Source organism: Caretta caretta, chromosome 2 (assembly GCF_965140235.1).
Source record: "Caretta caretta isolate rCarCar2 chromosome 2, rCarCar1.hap1, whole genome shotgun sequence".
Lineage (NCBI taxonomy): Eukaryota > Metazoa > Chordata > Testudines > Cheloniidae > Caretta > Caretta caretta.
The window spans coordinates 198,053,301-198,072,656 of record NC_134207.1 but is presented as its reverse complement, the minus strand read 5'-3'; the positions used below and the strand labels follow the sequence as shown (position 1 = coordinate 198,072,656).

The 19,356-nt window shown below is 38.9% G+C and overlaps 1 protein-coding gene across 7 annotated transcripts in view; it reads right to left on the bottom strand.

The window, feature by feature from the left end:
* The window catches only part of NEK10 (NIMA related kinase 10), a 180,765-nt gene that overhangs the window by 69,312 nt on the left and 92,097 nt on the right, over positions 1–19,356 (bottom strand). The gene's annotated exons all lie outside the window — the stretch shown is intronic.

The window sequence follows — 19,356 nt, the reverse complement described above, 5'->3', positions numbered from 1 at the left end:
TTAAAAGCTAATGCCACTTTAAGTTTGTGATGCAATAGTACTCGTGCATCAAGAAATGTCATCACTTTATCTAATGATACCTGGTTATAATTCCACAATCTTACAGAAATACAACATACCAGAGCTCACGGAATAATGCAAACTAAACTAAACTAAAAATCTATTAGTTTGAATTTTAAATAGATCTGATTTACTAAGTTCTTACTCCTCTAAGGTGGTCACTTTTCACAATCAAGTTTTACTGGCAAACATTGCAGAAAGCAACTTTCAGGTTACACGTGGGAGTATTTGTGGAAACAGGATTTAAATTTTGCACAAGCAGGCACTTATTCATTCCAGGAGTGCTTGCTTTTCATCCAGCTGGGAATCAATACCATACAACTTAACTGACTAATTATATTAAAGCCACACAGTTCAAATTTTGAATATTCACAATAATTAAAAAAATCAAAGATATTTGTTAATAAATTTGAATAATGAATGCTTTTGGAGAAATCCCTGTTTGTTGATATTAATCAAGCAAAAATAGGTTAAATCTGAATAAATTATTTGTTGCTAGTTATTCACTGTGCTCCACAATGAATTTTGATAGATCAGATAATTACTTGCAAATGGAAGCATTTACTTGCTCATTGCCTAAACACTGTAGGTACAAGTGTAACTGATAGCTATTTCATTTCTGTAACATTTCTGCTCATGACACTAGTGGTGTAAAGGTTTGTTCAGTTGTCCCTTCATAATAACTGTTGGTTTAATGGATTAAACTAAACTACGTTGCTTGTGTGATATATGAAGTACCAGTGTTATTAACACATGCATTGTCAAATGCTGTGCTGCTCCAATATTTGAATTACATGTCTACTGTGACAAAACTACTGTAGTAGAACTTCTTAGTTACGAACACAGAGTTATGAACTGACCAGTCAACCAGACACCTCATTTGGAACTGGAAGTACACAACCAGGCAGCAGCAGAGACCAAAAAAAAAGCAAATAAAGTACAGTATTGTGTTAAACAAAGTACTAAAAAAATAAAGGGAAAATTTAAAAAAAGATTTGACAAGGTAAGGAAACTGTTTCTGTGCTTGTTTCATTTACATTAAGATGGTTAAAGCAGCATTTTTCTTCTGCATAGTAAAGTTTCAAAGCTGTATTAAACCAATGTTCAGTTGTAAACTTCTGAAATAACAATAATATTTTGTTCAGAGATATGAACATTTCAGAGTTATGAACAACCTCCATTCCTGAGATGGTTGTAATTCTGAGGTTTTACTGTACTACATTAGGAACATGACAGTATGTGATTTTGCTACTCTTGTGATAAAACAATACCTTTGTTCTCTCTTGTTTAGACTTCAGTAATGCGCTTTTTCTGATATTGCTGCTTGCACAATTAACAGACTAAAACTGATAAAAAATAGTTCTGCTACTAAGATTCTATTTACAGTAGATGGAGGAAGTAGATAATTTCAGTTTTGGCTCATTTAAACCGGTTGCTATTCCAGGTGCTGTCTCAGTTGAATTTTGGACTATGCTCTTGCTGTGATGTGGTCACAATTTACGCCAATCAAGGTAATCTGATTCTGGGCTTCATATCTCATCATTAACTAACTGTCAAATTACGTGGTAGGTTCTTTCATTTAGCACCTTTTCTCTGCAAACCAGAGATGTCAAGGATGCTTCCATTCTTTCATTCTTAAAATCAGCCTGAACTCACTTGTTTTTCCCTTTGTTTTCAGCTAATAATGTAGAACTTGGAACTGCCGACTGTAAGATTAAGTTACTGACATCTTTAGTAAAATGCCTTGAGATATTTTGGCACGAAAAGGCACTGTGTAAGTTGAAGTTATTGTTGCAAGTCAAGATGAAGTTAAATGCTAGAAGGCATGCTGGTATGTATAAAATAAAAGAAACAAGATTGGTTTTCAAATGAAGTGAAAAGGGGTACCTTAATAATGTAACCACAACAACAGGAAACTGGACTTGTGGGCATGCAGTGGGGAAGTGAGTAGGGTTGATTGGTTATTAGTTTTCTGATCAAATTGATTAGCGAAGGTACAAATTTGTGGGTGAGGGTTAGCTGGCAACTTTCTTTCAACTGTTGCCATCTCTGCATAATCACGGACCAAAAAACAGTGTTAGAACATAACACTCTTTTTTTATAAATGGCTTTTAGTTATTCCTCACTGTGACTTTCAATTCATTATGAGGCTTTTGGTAAATGGTCATTCTGTGCATTAACTTGGATCTGTTCACAGAGACAAACATGAATCTGGCAACATAATTGGACAGTGAGCTTCTTGAAGGAAAAAACCTTGCCTTACTCTGCTTATACAATGCTAAGCACGTTGTTGGCACCCAATAAAAATAAACCTATTGTATGAGTGCTACAATCTTCCATTATAGTGGAAAAGAGATACTAGGTTATAAATTATTTTTTTAAATGCCTAGCTTATATTAGAAAAAACAGAGTTGCCAGTTCTCACATTTTTATCACAATTATCACCAGATTTAGTGTTTTATTTTAAAGCCCCAGCTCCTGGAATCACAGGAGTACATGAGAATTTCAGCTTGCATTTAAAAAAAAAAGTTTCTAGCTTTTGTGACTCCTAAAAACACAAACCAGAAGGCAAATAAAACGAACAGCCAAAATATTTGAGATCTCATGGGTTTTAAGTCAATCTTATGATTTTTTCAGGCCTGACTCATGGTTTTTAAAAAGCTGCTCAAACTGAATTTTAAACATCTGATTTACTTTGCACAGTTTACATTCTTTATATTTTGTATATCACCTTGTTGCTCAGACAACTTTCTGTGCCTCCTTCTGGCTTAAATAACCTGCTTGGACCAATTGCTGGAGCCAGGTGCTCCTCGGATCAGGGTGGTGCCTTGGCTGATGCTGTAGTCCTACTAACTCCTCAACCCACCAGGTTTTATCAGACACTGGGTGGAGGCCAGGATGCGGTGGCTGTGTGGGAAGTCATAGCGCTGGGTTTGAGACCCAGGACATCATATAATACACTTATTGAAGCAACTAGCTGCAAGCTCCAGTCCTACAGCCCCATGGGCTGAAGCTAAAAATGTCCTGGATGTCTCTGGAAATCACGGATACCGTGACATAAACGTAACCTTACTCATGACTAGTAGACAGATTGTTTGGAAGTTTTGAAGACTGCTGAAGGTTCTACCACTATCAACTTTGACCAAAGACACACTAGAATTTGAAAAGTGAAAACCAAGTGATCTTCTACAACAGCTATGCTCCACTGAACACTGGAATATCAAGCATTAACCTAATGTGGAAGATGGAGCTTTCTCAATAACTACCCTACCAATCCAAAACTCACTCCCAAAAAATATTAGGATGACCAGAATATCAGCATCTTTAGAGTAAACTGCCAAACTCACTTCTTAGACTTAAGTCTTCCCACAACAAAACTACAAAAAACAAAAGAAAAACTCCAACCAAACCCTAAGCTCTGCTGATTGGAGGAATGAGAGATATGTATGTGCAAAATTCATGATTAACTCAAGATGAAATTCATTCTTGTGCATCACTTAAAACCCTCAAAATAAGTCAGGAATTTAAGTGTTGCATAGGCCTTATGCAGTCTCTGTACTGGGGTGAATTTCACCCTCAGGCACCACAGTGATGCATGCTATATAAGAACCTAGACAGATAGATTAGAAATCTTACTACAGGTTTCTTTCTTGTTTTGGGCAAAATTTCAGATTGGCTCCAGTAATCTGGCAAGCTATGAGCGCAGTAAACCAAAGTCCTGGGCAATGGAAAATAAGGAGCAGCATCTAGTGAACAAAAGAAAGACAAAAGATGGACACAATTTTTCTTAAAATGTTTAAATTTTTATTTTGCTTTGACTGAGCTCTGTGCTCAGCTATGAACCATTGTCATTGTTCTGTGATCACTTGGACACTGCTCAATCCATTGAATTTTTGCCTGTTTTCTAAATTCTGAACCAGCACCATAGGCAGTCCACAGGGACAGTGGGACCAATTTCATTTCCTGTTTTCAGGAGAAGCTGGCTGGAGACGAAGGGGGGAAACCCTTTCAATCTTGAACCATACCAACAAAAAGAGTTAATTCATCTCCCAGTTGACTCTTTTTCAATATAGAGATGAGTAGAAGCCATGAAGTTCATTTCTGGACACAAGCATTCTCAAAGTCTGAGGGGATTCTGATGTGCTGTTCCAGTTTGGGCTCCATCTCTAATTTTATATGAGCCAGATGGCCCCATTTGTATTCAAATGACCAATCCCTGAACTTTACTAAGCTGTTGTGATGTTTATTGAGTGGATGGAGAGCAATATTAAGAGAAACAGCTAGTTTACATTCAGTTTTCTGTTTGACTCTCAGAAGGGAAAAACACACGAAACAATGAAAATACATCTTTTTGCCATTAGCACCGTCCCACAGAAGGAAAAGGAAAAACAGAAAAGCAGTTGCAGCATCATATTTTTCTTGTTATAGTATAACTGTAAGCTACAAATACCCAGATGGAATTACAGCTTCATAATGACTATTAAAAGCCATGAAGGAGAAGGAACGGGACCCACAAAACTGACAGGTTAAATAAAGAGGCACTGTGAACCTTGATGACAGCCCTTTCCATTTCTCACCCCACAAGCTTTTTGGGGATACTCTCTCTACCCTAGCTGGAGCTGAAATAGGATTATCAATCAGTAATTGGAACCTTTGCTCTTACAGTTTTTTATTTTAAAATTGATCACCAAGAAATCCAATACTTTAATTAATTTCAAACTTCTCATGTGATTGTGGTTTTTTGGTAAAGTGCGTGTGTGTGTTCTTCTTATTGCTTCTTAAAACAGAACACTTACAGACACACCATACCTCAAGAGTCTATAAAAAATTAATTACCTCACTTCCAAGAGACTGTATACACCATATGTGGGACAGGCGGGGGAGAGCACTATTATTACCTTTAGTTTGCAACTTTACAATGTAATAAATCCTTTGCCACCATGAGGGAGGTGTAATTCTAAAATTGACTAAATCATTTGATACAGGTAGCTCCTATTATCATGGTTTCCATCAAAACTCCAAAGGGTGTATTCTCCACATTTTCATTTTCTACACCGTGCATTCCCTTCCCAGAAAGCTTCTTTCCACACATTTAACTTAGTCTATGGACAGCAACAATTATTTGAGATCAAATTTTAGCAGGCCTCCAATCAATGTAGGACTCACATTGAGACTATTTGACATTTACTCCCCTCAACATTTTATTAATATCTTGGGGGGGAACCCTGTTTCCTATGCAAATTATGCACGTTTACATTTTGCAAATGAGTAAAACTGAACAGTGTGCAAAACCAAAAGGTTAAAGGATCTCCTGACTCTTCTTGATGGGCACTGAGCATCTCCCTCTGTGTAAAAGAAGATCCCACCACTAACAGGCTACATTTTTACAGTTCACAGCTACACAGCAACCAATCAACAACAATTTAGAGGAAGTACAATCTTCACCTGACATCATTTAACACATATGGATTGTCCATCACAATCATAAACAGGTGCCCTCAAAAATGACAGGGTTTTTGTGAGAGATTTTTCATGGTTGCGGTTGTGGTTTTTTTTTTTGAAGTGTTACACTATACAATTATGGAATAAATAATTACAGAAACACCAATTTAAACTTTGACAGGTTTCAGAGGAACAGCCGTGTTAGTCTGTATTCGCAAAAAGAAAAGGAGTACTTGTGGCACCTTAGAGACTAACCAATTTATTTGAGCATGAGCTTTCGTGAGCCACAGCTCACTTCATCTGATGAAGTGAGCTGTGGCTCACGAAAGCTCATGCTCAAATAAATTGGTTAGTCTCTAAGGTGCCACAAGTACTCCTTTTCTTTTTAATTTAAACTTTGAAATCTATTTTTGTTTCATTTGACTGAGAAAATAAAATATGTAAATGTAATATTAAATTGTTCTTACTGACAAATGATGTGACAAATAACTAATTGATATTAAACACCAATATTTACATATGCCAAAATATCAACTTCGAAAAATAATTTATAGGTTTAAAGTGGTATTAGAAAGTGTCCCAGGAGCTGAGAAAATGTCCCAGTAATTTATTTTTAATTGATTATTTCACAATATATTTCAACAACACAATTTTTAACACGAATTAATTGGTGTGGGTTTTTTGTTTGTTTTACTGCTATTACTGTTTACTTTTATTGCTCTAAAGAACCCAAAGCCTCTGCACACTTTTTTGAAAGAATTGTTATAGATGTTGGTCTCCATTTAGGGTATGTGTGCAGACCAGAGCATATAGCACTCCTTCCAATCCTTCACTTGAGGAGTCATCCCTGTAGGGCTGTCCCTGCTAGCAGACTTAGAACAGACTTTAGACTGGTCTATATTATAGTACGGGCCAACATGACCTCCAGTGGTCCCAGGCTGGGAGAACAGAAAGGTTGCTTAGAGGCACTTTTACCCTTCCTCTCCTCCGCTGCACTGAGTATGAGGTCAGCCTAGCTGAGAATCTTTCCCCCTGCCAATGTATTCTTCGTACAGAACAAAGAGGCTGAATCCTTGTTTTAAGTGAAAAATCTCAATGAAACCCTAACTATGGTGGTGCAGTCATTTTGCAAGCCTGTGCTACTTTGTTCAGTTGCCTCTTCAAGATTACCAAAGCTTTCCATTAAGAAAGAAATTATTCCTCATCAGCTCCGACAAACAGGAGAGGTTAGAATTGCAGCTCCAGTGCCAAAGTGGTGCCCTTCTTTTAATTTATATCAAGCTAGGGAGTTTGCACTAGCATGGTGTAACCACAGATATTCGTTGAAGGTTTCTGGACATATCACAAGGGTGAACACAGAATAGACGTGGGATTGAAACAACTGTGGGTATCTCTATACCAGTGGTTCTTAACCTTTACTGCAGCTTGCACCCCTTTGGTTCTCAAAATATGTTCTCGCACCCCTTATCAAAAATCATTGAAGTAGGTCAGTTCTTTAAACCAAGATATACTTTTGTTTGTATAATACAGTAATCATTAAAAAATGTATAATGTTAATAAATACATAGGTTTGAGGAAACAAAGTAGTTATACTTACCTGCCTGTCTTAATTTGTGTTTTCAATGATTTACCTTCTAAAAAAATCTGGCATGTCTCGCAACCCCAGAAAGGGCATCTCGCACCCATAGGGGGTGCATGCACCCCAGGTTAAGAACCACTGCTGTATACTTTGAGTTGGGGGTGTCCCCAGCTTGAGTGGACATACTTGAGTTAGCTCCTATCGAGCTAGTGCACTAAAAATAGAGTGCAGCCATGACAACACAAATGGGAGGGGCTAGCTGGCTTGAATTTGTACCTAGTGTCTCTGCTGGGCACACTTGGGGAAGGTAGCCCCTCCTGCTGCTTGCATTGCTGTGGCTATATACTATTTTTAGTGCGTTAGCTAGATCAGAGCTAGCACAGGCATGTCTCCTCAAGCTGAAATTCATACTCACAATTTGAAGTGCAGACATTCCCTGAGAGAAATCTGACAGTCAGCCAAGTTTGAAAATTGGGCACATCTGGGCTCAACAAACAAAAGATTAAAGTCTGTATCTGAGGACATTTTTAGTATTTTCTTTTTTAAAAAATGGTAGAGAGGGGGCAAAACTTTTCAATTACTTAAGAAAAATACAAAACTTACAGGCCATAAAGGATAACTGTCAATAAAAATGAATAATGGAAGAAGATACTCTATTTATAGAATAGGACATTAGATTAGTAAAGATTACTGAAACTGTAAAAGTTGTTTTTACACAGAAAGGCAACAAGCACTTGCTTGGGAACTAAGAAAATATTGAGATAACATTGGGACACGTTTTAAGACTATGGTTTTCTTTGCCCAAAGAAATCTGCAAACCCATCAAATGATTTATTTGAAGAGGACTGTGACACTATGCCCCATATTCTTGACAGAGATATTGTTATGATATGATTATGGCATAACTACGATGTATTTTATACAAGATAGGTCATGTGAGATATCATTAAAAGGTTATGATTTACTAAATATGATTATCCTATTTATATGTGTGTATCATTTTTGTATCTGAAGCTAGGAATATTGACTATAAATCTGTATGACAAATATGATTACACCTCGGGAATGCCCACTAGGCAGAATGCAATCAATCTAGATAGATCATAGAATCATAGAATATCAGGGTTGGAAGGGACCCCTGAAGGTCATCTAGTCCAACCCCCTGCTCGAAGCAGGACCAATACCCAGTTAAATCATCCCAGCCAGGGCTTTGTCAAGCCTGACCTTAAAAACCTCTAAGGAAGGAGATTCTACCACCTCCCTAGGTAACGCATTCCAGTGTTTCACCACCCTCTTAGTGAAAAAGTTTTTCCTAATATCCAATCTAAACCTCCCCCACTGCAACTTGAGACCATTACTCCTCGTTCTGTCATCTGCTACCATTGAGAACAGTCTAGAGCCATCCTCTTTGGAACCCCCTTTCAGGTAGTTGAAAGCAGCTATCAAATCCCCCCTCATTCTTCTCTTCTGCAGGCTAAACAATCCCAGCTCCCTCAGCCTCTCCTCATAAGTCATGTGTTCTAGACCCCTAATCATTTTTGTTGCCCTTCGCTGGACTCTCTCCAATTTATCCACATCCTTCTTGTAGTGTGGGGCCCAAAACTGGACACAGTACTCCAGATGAGGCCTCACCAATGTCGAATAGAGGGGAACGATCACGTCCCTCGATCTGCTCGCTATGCCCCTACTTATACATCCCAAAATGCCATTGGCCTTCTTGGCAACAAGGGCACACTGCTGACTCATATCCAGCTTCTCGTCCACTGTCACCCCTAGGTCCTTTTCCGCAGAACTGCTGCCTAGCCATTCGGTCCCTAGTCTGTAGCGGTGCATTGGATTCTTCCATCCTAAGTGCAGGACCCTGCACTTATCCTTATTGAACCTCATCAGATTTCTTTTGGCCCAATCCTCCAATTTGTCTAGGTCCTTCTGTATCCTATCCCTCCCCTCCAGCGTATCTACCACTCCTCCCAGTTTAGTATCATCCGCAAATTTGATGGCTGGGAAGGGTCATTAGGGAGAACAATAGGTCTTAGAAGCAGCTAATCGCCTACTGGGGAGCCTTCCTGAGGACATTAGAAACAGCCTCTGAGTTATGGCTGCTTTACACAGGGGCATGTGACCAGATCACCTGGTACTGGACTCCATCTTGGAATACCAGTGTTTTTCCACCGACTGGGCATGGGAACCAAGAGGGGAGACAAAGGGTTCCTGCCATATGCAAAGCTATTTAAGGCAGGGAAGTGACATCATCGTGGTTCTTCACTGACTCCACACCCAAGAAGATTGCTGGAAATATCTGAGGAACAAAGACTGGACTTGGGGAGAAGGGCTGAACCCAGGCTAGAGGGATTTCTACCCTGTGAAAGGAATACCTGCAGTTTTAAGCTGCAAGCAAGTGCAGCTTACCTTCAGGAATCTCTGCAAACTGCCTAAAACAACAATTAGGGTGAGAATTTGCTATTCATATCCAATCTCTTTAGTATATTAAGATTTGCTAGGAATCTGCTTTGATCTGTTTGCTATCCCTTATAATCACTTAAAATCTATCTTTTGTAGTTAATAAACTTGTTTTTGTTTTGTCTAAAACCATTGTGTGGAAATCATAACTGGGGGGCAGAAAGCTGTTGCATATCTTCCTCCACATTGAGGGAGGGGGTGAATGTAATGAGCTTAGGCTGTACAGTTCCCAGTGCAGCGCAAAACAGAATAATTTTGGGTTTACCCTCCAAAGTGGGGTGCATGCTTAAGGAAGTGTGAGGTGCCTTAGCTGAGCCTTCCCATGCAGAGCTGATTTCAGCATCTGTGTGTAGCTGTGGCTGGGTATGTCCCTACCTGTATGTGTGCTGAAGGGGGCTTGAGTGCCTATCACAGCAGTACAGTGTAAAGGCAGCCCAGGCTGGTGAGTCAGGCGGGCTCAATGGTACTCCAGTTCCAGGTGGCACCCGGGGGGAACCTGTCACAGGACCCTTTTTAGATGAATGGTAGTGCTAATCATAACTATTAGGATAAAAAGAAAAGGAGTACTTGTGGCACCTTAGAGACTAACCAATTTATTTGAGCATAAGCTATCGTGAGCTACAGCTCACTTCATCGGATGCATACTGTGGAAAGTACAGAAGACGTTTTTATACGCACAAACCATGAAAAAATGGGTGATTATCACTACAAAAGGTTTTCTCTCCCCCCACCCCACTCTCCTGCTGGTAATAGCTTATGTAAAGTGATCACTCTCCTTACAATGTGTATGATAATCAAGGTGGGCCATTTCCAGCACAAATCCAGGGTTTAACAAGAACGTCTGAGGGGGGGGGGGTAGGAAAAAACAAGGGGAAATAGGTTACCTTGCATAATGACTTAGCCACTCCCAGTCTCTATTCAAGCCTAAGTTAATTGTATCCAATTTGCAAATGAATTCCAATTCAGCAGTCTCTCTCTGGAGTCTGGATTTGAAGTTTTTCTGTTGTAATATCGCAACTTTCACGTCTGTAATCGTGTGAGCAGAGAGATTGAAGTGTTCTCCGACTGGTTTATGAATGTTATAATTCTTGACATCTGATTTGTGCCTGGATTTGTGCTGGAAATGGCCCACCTTGATTATCATACACATTGTAAGGAGAGTGATCACTTTAGATAAGCTATTACCAGCAGGAGAGTGGGGTGGGGGGAGAGAAAACCTTTTGTAGTGATAATCACCCATTTTTTCATGGTTTGTGTGTATAAAAACATCTTCTGTACTTTCCACAGTATGCGTCCAATGAAGTGAGCTGTAGCTCATGAAAGCTTATGCTCAAATAAATTGGTTAGTCTCTAAGGTGCCACAAGTACTCCTTTTCTTTTTGCGAATACAGACTAACACGGCTGTTACTCTGAAACCTGTCATTATGCAAGGCACTGCATTTAGCCGTATGGAGTGGAAATCTATCAACTGCATGAAAAAACTTGTACAGATACAGACAGACATCATCTTCCTTTCCAAATGCAAACAGATGAACATCATACCAAAAGGACTGAAGGTAAAAAATCCATTACAATCTACATACCACACAGACTATGCTGACAGCTTGTGTCACACGCTCTCAAAGAAACTGCAGAACCACCTGATCAACATCCTCTACAGCAAACAGGGAAAGATAAAGAATGAGCTCTCAAAAATGGATACTCTCATAAAAAAACAACCTTCCACACAAACTTCCTCGTGGCTGGACTTTACTAAAACTAGACAAGCCATTTACAACACACACTTTGCTTCTCTACAAAAGAAAAAGGACACTAAACTTTCTAAACTACTACATGCCACGAGGGGCCACAGCAATGGGTCCCTCAACCCACCCAGCAATATTGTTAACCTATCCAACTATACTCTTAGCCCAGCAGAAGCAGCTGTCCTATCTCGGGGCCTCTCCTTCTGCCCCTCCACCCCCACGAACATGATACAATTCTGTGGTGACCTAGAATCCTATTTTTGACATCTCCGACTCAAGGAATATTTGCAACACACCTCTGAACAACATACTAATCCACAGAGACCTCCCTACCAACACTACAAAAAGAAGGATTCTAGGTGGACTCCTCCTGAAGGTCGAGACAGCAGACTGGACTTCTACATAGAGTGCTTCCGCCGACGTGCATGGGCTGAAATTGTGGAAAAGCAGTATCACTTGCCCCACAACCTCAGCTGTGCAGAACACAATGCCATCCACAGCCTCAGAAACAAAAACAACTCTGACATCATAATCAAAAAGGGTGACAAACGAGGTGCTGTTGTTATCATGAATAGGTTGGAATATGAACAAGAGGCTGCTCGGCAGCTGTCCAACACCACTTTCTACAAGCCATTACCCTCTGATCCCACTGAGAGTTACCAAAAGAAACTACAGCATTTGTTCAAGAAACTCCCTGAAAAAGCATAAGATCAAATCTGCACAGACACACCCCTGGAACCCCGACCTGGGATATTCTATCTACTATCCAAGATCCATAAACTTGGAAATCCTGGGCACCCCATCATCTCAGGCATTGGCACCCTGACAGCAGGATTGTCTGGCTATGTAGACTCCGTCCTCAGGCCCTACGCTACCAGAACTCCAGCTACCTTCGAGACACCACTGACTTCCTGAGGAAACTACAATCCATCGGTGATCTTCCTGATAACACCATCCTGGCCACTATGGATGTAGAAGCCCTCTACACCAACATTCCACACAAAGATGGACTACAAGCCGTCAAAAACACTATCCCCGATAATGTCACGGCTAACCTGGTGGCTGAACTTTGTGACTTTGTCCTTACCCATAACTATTTTACATTTGGGGACAATGGATACCTTCAAATCAGCGGCACTGCTATGGGTACCCGCATGGCCCCACAGTATACCAACATTTTTATGGCTGACTTAGAAGAACGCTTCCTCAGCTCTCGTCCCCTAACGCCCCTACACTACTTGCGCTATATTGATGACATCATCATCATCTGGACCCATGGAAAAGAAGCCCTTGAGGAATTCCACCATGATTTCAACAATTTCCATCCCACCATCAACCTCAGCCTGGTCCAGTCTACACAAGAGGTCCAATTCCTGGACACTACAGTGCTAATAAATGATGGTCACATAAACACCACCCTATTCCGGAAACCTCCTGGCCGCTATTCCTACCTACATGCCTCCAGCTTTCACCCTGACCACACCACATGATCCATTGTCTACAGCCAAGCTCTGAGATACAACCGCATTTGCTCCAACCCCTCAGACAGAGACAAACACCTACAAGATCTCTATCAAGCATTCTTACAACTACAATACCCACCTGCAGAACTGAAGAAACAGATTGATAGAGCCAGAAGAGTTCCCAGAAGTCACCTACTACAGGACAGACCTAACAAAGAAAATAACAGAACGCCACTAGCCGTCACCTTCAGCCCCCAACTAAAACCCCTCCAACGCATTATCAAGGATCTACAACCTATCCTGAAGGACGACCCAACACTCTCACAAATCTTGGGAGACAGGCCAGTCCTTGCCTACAGACAGCCCCCAACCTGAAGCGAATACTTACCAGCAACCACATACCACACAACAGAACCACTAACCCAGGAACCTATCCTTGCAACAAAGCCCGTTGCCGTCTGTGCCCACATATCTATTCGGGGGATACCATCACAGGGCCTAATAACATCAGCCACACTATCAGAGGCTCGTTCACCTGCACATCTACCAATGTGATATATGCCATCATGTGCCAGCAATGCCCCTCTGCCATGTACATTGGTCAAACTGGACAGTCTCTACGTAAAAGAATAAATGGACACAAATCAGATGTCAAGAATTATAACATTCATAAACCAGTCGGAGAACACTTCAATCTCTCTGGTCACGCGATTACAGACATGAAAGTTGCGATATTACAACAGAAAAACTTCAAATCCAGACTCCAGAGAGAGACTGCTGAACTGTAATTCATTTGCAAATTGGATACAATTAACTTAGGCTTGAATAGAGACTGGGAGTGGCTAAGTCATTATGCAAGGTAACCTATTTCCCCTTGTTTTTTCCTACCCCCCCCCTCAGACGTTCTTGTTAAACCCTGGATTTGTGCTGGAAATGGCCCACCTTGATTATCATACACATTGAAAGGAGAGTGATCACTTTATATAAGCTATTACCAGCAGGAGAGTGGGGTGGGGGGAGAAAAAACCTTTTGTAGTGATAATCACCCATTTTTTCATGGTTTGTGTGTATAAAAACGTCTTCTGTACTTTCCACAGTATGCATCCGATGAAGTGAGCTGTAGCTCATGAAAGCTTATGCTCAAATAAATTGGTTAGTCTCTAAGGTGCCACAAGTACTCCTTTTCCATTTTGCAAATACAGACTAACACGGCTGTTACTCTGAAAACTATTAGGATGTCAGCCATTTATGTACAAAGGCAGCTTCCACTGAAGCAAAATGACTTACAATTTTACTCTTACTTCATAATGACGAATTGTATCTTTTCTTGTCTTTTTTTGAGTGGGCAACCACAGCTAGGTCAATCACAGTTTTATTAAATTAAAGAAGGTAACAAAATGTTTCAGATTAACTTTTGTCAGTGTCTTTTCATAATACAAATGTCACATGGGAAATGTTTAGCATTTCAAATGCCATCATTATCTACAGATCTTTTGGGAAAACTGCAGATGATCATTTTACTATGAGAGGAATTTTCCATTTACAGGCATAGGACAGTACATGCTGGTGAGAACATTACTGTATTTTCACTCCCATATTTGTCCACTGTATTCTTGTTCTATCTGTGTGTATCTCTGGTAGTTGTTAGAGAATACACATGTATTGTACCTTACACATCTACAGCTTTACTGCATATTTATCTAAATTACTTTTACCGCCAGGGAGCTGTAGGTGTTAGGAAAAGTGTCAATAAAGTGAATCTATTCTTTATGAAAGCTCATGGAACAGTTGTAAATAAGCGTTTCATTGAATATGTAATTTTTTAAGGAGCACTTTTTAAAACTAATGGGTAAAGTTTTAATTTGTAATTGATGTTCACCAAAAGTGCTATGCAATATAAACCATATCCAAAAGGTCTAACATTGCTGATAAATGAAAAGGTGAATGTGCTCTAAAAATTTCCAGAAATATCTTAGCAAAGCTCCCAGAATGCTATATCGACCTTTTCACAATCCCCTGTTCCAAGCACCAACTGTGGAGGGCACTATGGGATAGCTGCCAAGAATTCTCAAAATGCACAGGGTCATATGGAGTTGAAAGCATGGAAGATATGAATATGCCAACTAATTTCAAGATGCCTATGCCACAAACAGTGTTGCTAGGTGGATGTACCAACCTGTGCTTGCTTCCATCATGTTAGAACACAGTTTAAATATAATTTAATGGGTACCTGAGAAATAAGGTGTTGGAAAGAATATGGTTCTGGCACAATAATGGACAGTACTAAGTTCAAAAGCTGTAGTTTAGATAGGTCCCAAAGGGACCCTAGAGTCTTAGAGCTAACAGAGCTTTTTATTAAATTAATTAAAATGAGTGTAAAATGTCGACTGAAATGAATGTCTGAAAAGTATTGGGGGAAAATATGTATAGTATAAAGAGACTTAAAAACTTTATAAAATTATCCCCTGGAAAAATATTTATAAAACCAGCCATCATACTGGTTGATTTTTTAACAATTTAGCTAATTCCTTCATCAAAGGAATATTACATTCAACAGAAAGTGTATGTTGTGTGATATCTGTCTCTAATTACGCACCTAAAGTGGACTAGTCTCACAGGAAATATGTACATGTGGTTGTTTAAATACATATATCCCAATTCAAAGATCTATTCAGGATCTCTTGAATTCTGCAGTCAGAAAAGGACTTTAAGAATCTTCAATTATAGTAACACAGCTATCCTGTGGCACCTACAGTATACAAATTTTCAGCAGAATTCACTCATTTTTGCCATAGAGATTGACACTAACACTCTGCAGAAGGCCTGGGGCTTTCGCTGTAACTACTCGTTGTCATTTATAAGTGGACTGCAATTATTAGAGCTTCACAGATTATTAGAAGCCGCAACTTTCAATTGATGGGTTATATAAACTGTAAAAATAAATGTTAGATCATAGTCACAATTTTCTTTCCCCCACTCAGCAGGATACAATTACAAACATTACATTGTGTAATCACATTGAGAGCATTTTACATAAAGATATAATGCATTTAGGATTTGTTCTTTTTATGCATCTTTTTATGCTAATTAGGAAAAAACTTGCTGTGAGTATAGCCTATTATACATTTTGGGGCATACTAAATGCTTTATAAATTGCACTGCATTATTTTTTATTTTTTAATACTTGTTTCAGGAACAATCTAATCAGACTTATAGACTCGAATACAAAAGCTGATTTTTGTAGCAAGCTTCTCCCTGCTTCACTGTCTCATTATTCCTGAAGAATGTCATCAAGTACCACTTTTCACATTATAAAGAAAACGTTAAACTTATCTAATTAAGCTCAAGTTCTCATGTGCATAGTTATCTAAACTGGTTTCATGCCTCTGGATTTTCAGAATTATCATCTGCAGTTCTGACTAATTATAAGAACAAATGCAAGCATCAACACAAGTGTTCCAATATCACATAAAGAGCCTTTGGGAGACAAGAAACAGAAAATGTGCATTAAAATTCTAATTTACACTTATTATTCCTTCAGACACATGTTAGAACACATCTAAGACAACTGCAACAGACAATATACACCAGATGCTAAAATTTGAAGTGGAAAACTTAATTTCAACGTGACTTCTGCTTAAATATTATATAAAACAATGGTCACTATTTAGTTCAACGATCAGAAGTATGTTTCTTTTTATGCAACAACAAATATTGCAAACTGTCAAGCTGTCAGTTTAAAATGAAATATTAAAGTTAAATTATATTTGTAATTTCTGACAAAGTGCTATCCAAGCTTTTAAAAATATTCTAAGGGTGCTCCTTGAGTGTATTTGAAAGGCACATTTAAGAATTGATTCCTTTTTACCATAAATGTTTTGCAATGAATCAACTGCAATTTTTCATAATAGGCTTTCCTTCTTTTATGGAACAAGACCCCTATCACTTCAAAAGTACCAAAAGTTTTCACTTGTTGAGTCGCATATCTTTCAAAATGAATTTCACACAGATTCTCTGTGCAAATAATGCACCTGCTGAGCCAGTCCACTAAACAACAGATGCTTATATAAAATGGAAACAGAAGATGTGGAAATAACAATATGGTGGAGGGGGAGTATCAACAATAGCAAATCAGGTTATTTATAATTCTATAGTCAAATTGTCTTCTGTTTTAGCATACATGATAAGTTTAAGTAAGTTAAAGATAAGAGGATAAGAGGCCACAAAGTTAACTTTGTTTCCATGCTGAATAATTCTTTCCTTAATTGTAAGAAAAAATTGGCTGCCTTGCTTTTTCTTCCATGAATTCAAATTATCAAAATCCAAAATGTGAGTCACTCACTAAACTCATATTTCTAGAGATTCCTATCTTCATTGCAGATATAGGTGAAGGTGGTCCCAATTATCTCTGATTTTTTAAAGCAGATGGCCACTTACTCACTCTTTTTAAACACAAACTAAGATCCCCAAATCTGCAACAAGGTTCATATGAGGTCATGGGGGGGAGCTCTTCACAGAGCACAGGATCAGGACTTATTTAAAAGTACTGAAAATATAATAAAGAATAAATATTTCAATGAGCATTTTAGTACAATACTTACAGTATAGACTCACATGTTTCATGACATGCCATGACAAAATATGGGAAAGGCAGACAGGTATGTATGACAAATGGGTTTAAGTTGGGACTCAGGGTAGGGCGGATAAGGTTTAGGAGCAGAGTATCAGCTTTGTACCCCACAATCTGACCTCTGAACACAGTAAACATCAAACTTCAGAGTAGGAAGAAATTGTTTTAAACATCCTAATTGGCAAGGGACAAAACTGGATAAATGCCCAAACTGGATTCTCATGTGACCTTATGATGAAGATGGCATTTTTTTTAATCTCTTAGTAGAATTCTTCCTTCTCCAGGGGAATAAATTAGTGACACCATCAACTTTTTGTCAGACATGAAGGGGAGAGACTCTGCTCTGCATGCATATTTATATACAGTAATCAGCCAAAGCAACTACACAGATTTTAATATTTCACTTTTCCACATGATTCTACATCCACCATTTCAATGACCAGGCACCTAGATTTGTATGAAAATATATTTGTTTCATATATATGCGTGACTTTAAATTTAGTAAGATCATTTCAACACAAGTTTTAAATTTCTTTTTTTTTTCAAATGGCAATGGGTACAATTTATATTTTACATGCAAATATGCATTCTGATTTTGAAATAGGCTCAGTTGCTCAAAAATTATACTCCACATGATAAATTTATAATCCAACAAAGCTTAACCAGAATTACTTAGCAAAAAGATCTTTGAAATATTTGCCCTCTAAATAACCATCAGTTGCCTTGAAAATTGTCCTGGTAGAACCTAATAATGCATCCTGTAATGTTAAACATAACTTAAGCATAAAAACTTTGAAAATCCTGATACCACTTCTACTATTAAAATAAAATATGGAGAATATACCTACCTTATATCTCCCTTATATGTATCTGGACCACATGGGAAAGAAAAGGTTACTTTCCATTCTAACTATGGTTCTTCAAGAGTTGGGATGTGACCCCTCACACATCCTCACTACATCCATGGACCTTATTTGGCACCAATTTTTTCCAGTGCTGAAGTCATCCTTGAGTGCTCATCTTTAGAAATTAAGAAGGCTCTGTATATTCACAGGGTTAGATTGCTGATCTGATGTTGGTCTAGACATATTAGGACTCCTTGATGATGAAGGCAAGGAGTATCTGTTGTTGGTGCAGGTTCAGGTTGTGAAGGCCCTACACACTGACCAGCAATCACAGGAAGGAGCTTCCCCCAAGCAGAACAAACAGTAGATACACACATACATCTGAGAACATGGAGCAAGATTAGACACCACTTGATTCTCCCCTTCTTATCCGAGACTTGGAGGCATGGTTGGCAAGCACCAAAAGGTCTGATGACTTTAGGTCCAGAAAAAAAAAAAGTCCAACAACACAAATTACCTGCCAGTTACTATCTAACTAACAAACAGTTTATCTGTAGAAATTAAGGGGCTTTTGTATCAAACACCCCAGAAGTAGCTCCAGACAGAAATAGATGGTCTCTATATCTCTGGTTGTCTGGTTAGGTTAGGGCAATATGGCTTTTTTATAACATTGACAGAGAGGGTACTTGTGTGGCTCCAACAGGCACTGTTTTTCTCTGAAGCTCAGTGGCAACAGAGGACAAAATAAACAAACAGAATGTTAAGTAAATTGGAAACAGCAAGCTGCCAAACAGTCAGCGGGTCCATTGGATGATTGAGGTGATAAAGGAGCACTCAAGGAAGACAAGACAATTGCAAAGAAGCTAAATTAATTCTTTGTATCAGTCCTTCACTGCAGAGATTGTGAAGGAGATTCCCATGCATGAACCATTCTTTTTAGGCGATAAATCTGAGGTACTGTCCCAAACTGAGGTATTGATAGAGGGTGTTTTGGAACAAATAAATAAATTAAACAGTAAGAGAAGGTTACTCACCTTGTGCAGTAACTGAGATTCTTTGAGATGTGGGTCCTGGGGGTATTCCCCCAAGAAGGAACTCAAATATGAAATTGGAGAACTACTAACTGTGATAT